The sequence below is a fragment of the Periplaneta americana genome, chromosome 1, assembly GCF_040183065.1.
Source record: "Periplaneta americana isolate PAMFEO1 chromosome 1, P.americana_PAMFEO1_priV1, whole genome shotgun sequence".
NCBI classification, from domain to species: domain Eukaryota; kingdom Metazoa; phylum Arthropoda; class Insecta; order Blattodea; family Blattidae; genus Periplaneta; species Periplaneta americana.
The window spans coordinates 107,110,753-107,115,716 of NC_091117.1; positions in this window are offsets into that span (position 1 = coordinate 107,110,753).

Genomic DNA, 4,964 nt, shown 5'->3' on the forward strand with positions numbered 1-4,964 from the left:
TGTGGTGAAACAGTATTTTATGCTCCTTTTCTATGCTGTGTTGCGCCACTGCAGATTTTTCCGGGTAATAGAGCCTCAGGTTCCACTTATGCTCTTAGATTCTGTCTTCTATTGTGCGGCCAGTCTGCCCTATGTATACTTCGCCGCACTCACATGGAATCTTGTAAATCCCTGGTGTGCTTAGGCTCTGACTGTATTTAATCTGACGTAGATGACTCCGGATTTTGCTCTGTGGTTTATGTATGGTTTTGATATTTGGCTTCTGGAGGATTCTGCTTATTTTATGTGAGACGCTCCCGCAGAATGGAGCGTCTCACATAAAATAAGCAGAATGCATGATCATTTGTCTGCTAATTCCCGCTCTATAGAAGAACCAATCAGATTCACTGATGGCGGCTGATGGATACTGCCACCACCTTTGTAAGCTGATGGAACCAGTGAGACACCGGTGGAAGATTAGTGACGTCATCGTTGGAATTTAGAACACCGTGATGCTATCAGATTGCTCAGCGCTGAGATTCGGAATACGCTCCATGCTATCGCATGTCGCTCGAAGAGCTGAGTATAGACACGTTGCGTTAGTCAGTTCGTCTAGCGCCACGGTCCACTCAGTCGGAAGGCTCAACTTAGCAACACTGTGTCGTCTGCTCTTGTCAGTCATACTGCTGTCATACTTCACCAACAGAATTAAAGAGTTTTTACGGTAATATCGGAAAGGGGAAAGAAACTGGCCACCCTACCCCATTATCTCCTGGCCTAGTTGTCTCATAAGTGGTACTATCTTGGTATCACTTGTGAGGTTCTGACCAGTCTTCGGACATTTGACTAAACAACAACACCAGAAGAAAACACTTCGGAATATATTATATATCATTCACGTGTTAAATATTACAGTACCTGGTTAATTAGTTTCAGCTTGTTATGGCCCATCTTCAGAACTGGTTGGCCAACACAAACCAATTCTGAAGATGGGCCATAACAAGCTGAAACTAGTTAACAAGGCATTGTAATATTTAACACTTGAAAGATATATGATATATTCCGAAGTGATATAGTGTTAAAAGTTGTGTAATCAAGATGTAGAAGAAAACAGTTAAAAGTTAATCATACATCGTGCAAGGAGCCACTGTATTACGATTATAGATAGATATACAAATTTGCAATAAAGTAATTTAATTCTTTTATATATTTTTAAAATCTTGAATAATGTCATCTCGTAAAAAATTGCTATAATTTAATGTAAGGATTCGTAAGGGGTATGTCGTGTCTTCATTATTTTCTCGTTATTTTCCATATGCTATAGTTTTATATTATTTATAAATATATTCCTTTATATTATGCACAAAACTCAAATACTTACAATTCATAGACGTAAATATTAAACACATTTTGTTACATTGTATTTATGCCCCAGTAAAAGGTGAAGAAGAAGAAAATGACAAATTATATGCCAAATTACAGAGAATATTTAACCAATTGAACACCTCAGATATGCTTTTAATTATGGGCGATTTCAATGCCAGAATAGGGAATAGAAAAATCCACCATTGTGTAGGAGGAGAAAAGACTTTCAATAGAAATGGCCAAAGACTTATTGATTTTTCAGTATATAATCAAGTAAAGATTATGAATTCTATGTAAAAAAAATATGGTTTATTTAACGACGTTCGCAACTGCCGAGGTTATATCAGCGTTGCCGGTGTCCCGGAATTTTGTCCCGCAGGAGTTCCTTTACATGTCACTCAATCTAGTGAAATGAGCCTGTCGTATTTTAGCAGCTTAAATGCCATCGACCTGGCCGGGGAACGAACCCGCAACTTCGGGCACAGAAGGCCAGCGCTATATCAACTGCGCCACTCAGGGCGACTGAATTCTATCTATGAACATAAAGAAAGCCATAAGTACACCTGGGAAACCAATAATTCAAGATCAATTATAGACTACATTATATGGAGGGCCCATGCCCGGGGTAACAAGGGTAAAGACCTTAACGGTAGTAGATTCTAGCGGAAGAAGCTCCCCTCTCCTTGGGGGCTTATACAAGTGAGGAGCAAGTTCGAATGCTTAGAGGTGGCAGCCCCACCATCGGACTTACTCAGCAGTAGGCCAGTTACCTACTATGAGGACAATTAAAAAAACTCGAACTCCCCAAAGAAATAGCCGGATGGATAAACTGAAGACGACCTATGGCAGTAATAAGGACAAAAAATTAGGAAGAACTAACAGATGAAGGATAGCAACCTGGAACGTTCGAAGCATTCACCACAAACTAGAGATTTTAGAAAAGGAATTGAAAGCCGCCTCAGTAGATATAGCAGTAATTACGGAAACGAAAAACAAATTAAAAGGAACAGAAGAACTAGAAGACTACTTATGTATTTATAGGAGAGTTCCACAAAATAAAAGAGCCTCAGCTGGTGTAGCAATTTTCATTAATAAAAGTCTTAAGATTCAAATACATAGTTACACATGGGTAAACTCAGATGCAAACATGGAAGAGGCTATATAACCATTATAGGTGCATATGCATCAGAAGAAGGAAGAAGAGAAGCCACACACGAATTTTATGAATAATTACAAACAACATATTATAATTCAATAAATCTTAATGATAATGTTATTCTGTCAGGCGACCTAACCGCAAGAGTAGGAAACCAGAAAATCCCAGGAATCGTTGGAAATAAATGAGAACAAGTAATCAATAAGAATGGTGAACACCTTAGAGAATTTTGCTCTTTTAACGAATTAAGGACAATGAACACGTTCTTTCAACACAAAGATATACACAAATTTACAAGGACGGATGGATATATATATATAGCATTATTGATTACATAATAGCAAATAGGAAAACAGCTCTCTTAATAGAAGATGTACGTGTATTTCGAGGTAAAGATGTATGCTCAGATCATTACTTGGTAATATCAAAATTAATAATAGGCTACAAACTCCTTAGAAAATAACTCAGGTAAAACAAGACGACAAAAAATAAATTTATAAAGTTAATTTGTTACAAGAGAGCATCAAGTATTTATATCAGAGAAGGTTAGATAATTTATTTACAGAAATGCCTGTCAGTAATAATATCAATTTGGAATGGGAAACACTAAAGACGGTAATACTCCAAGCAGAGGAAGAAGCTCTTGGAAAGAGAATCAAAAGACATAAAAAAGAGGGTTAAGAATATGGACTCAAGAGATTGCAGACATAATTAAAAACAAGAAGGACGCATATTTACGATATTTACAGACAACTCCATAGAGAATAGAACTGAATATAAAAGGAAATGTGCAATTGCTAAGAGAGAAGTAAAAAGGATACATAGAAAAAAGTTGGGAAACATATGTAAATAAATTAGAATGTGATTTTCATGGAGCCCAAAAGTATGCATATAAAGTCCTAAAAATGATAAGTTCTGAGGAAAAAGATAAAATACAATTGAATCCAATTATAGAAACTGAATGGCTGGGATTTTACATAGAATTATGGACTCAACCCGATCAATAAGATGTCTACATAAATACTGAGGAAGCAAATATAACAATGGATGAGATGATAGAAGTAATAAACAGTATTAAAAATAAAAAATGTCTTGGTATTGATAATATTAATATTGAACTGATAAAACATGCGACACCAGCTATATTATATCGCCTCCTTAATTTAATAAATATATGTTGGAGTCATGGATACATTCCAGAAGAATGGAAAACTGGTGTCATTGTACCAATCTTTAAAAGAGGTGGAAGAAGCAATTGCAATAACTATAAAGGTATTATTTTACTGGGTACTTGTTATAAGATATATGCAAAATTAATAATAAGAAGATTAAATAAAATTACAGAAGTATTGTTAAAAACGAACAGCATGGATTCCGGAAAGGACGATCAAAAACAGATTGTATCTTCACCATAAACCAGAAAATTGAAAAAAGAGAATATAATTTAGAAACACACTTATTATTCATCGATTATGAGAAGGCTTTTGATAGAGCGAATAGATCAAAATTATGGAAAATAATGGAGAAAAGAGGATACCCACAACATCTGATAAGGACATTACGTAGCATGTATCTTAATACCAATATTTGCACTGACAAAAGGAAAGGTCCAGGTAAATTAACAACAGAAGTTAATGGGGGTGTTAGACAAGGGTGCCCACTATCACCCACTTTATTTAATATATATCTTAACGAAGCCATTGATGACTGGCTGAATGTTTTAAACTGTGATTTTATCTTAGATGAAACACCTGTAAATTGCCTTCTTTTTGCAGACGACCAAGTGGTGATTGCTGATACAGAATACAACGTCCAAAGTACAGATTATAAACTGAGTCAAATAACCAAAGTTATAATTTAAAAATATCATACACTGAAACAAAAAGAATGGCTTTCATAGGGTCCCAGCATAAAAGGTCGAAAATGGTTTATTGACTCCAAAATTATTGAACAAGTTAGTAATTTTAAGTATTTAGGATGTAACATTTCTTATGTGGAAAAAAGAGATACGGAAGAAAAGATACATAGATTTCAAGGTATATGTGGAACAATTAGACGGAGCTTAGGAAAAAGAACAACGAAAGAAACACGGTTAAAACTTTACAAAACAGTAGCCCTTCCAGTACTACTTTACGGAACAGAGACATGGACCTTAACAGGAAGAGAAAAAAGACGACTAGAAGCCTCGGAAATGAAATTCCTAAGATCAGTGGCGGGATATTCTTTATTACAACACAAGAGGAATCAAGATATCAGAAAAGAATTAGGGATAAAGGGAATAACACAAAAGTTAACAAATCAACGTAATAGGTGGATGGAACATCTAGAATGGATGGAGGATCACCGAATTCCCAAGAAAGCTTTCCAGTATGCTCCAAGAGGAAGGAGAAGTGTTGGACGTCCTAGGTTTCGTTGGAGAGAACAATTCTAATGGGGACGGAACGGGCCTACCGGCTGAACCCGT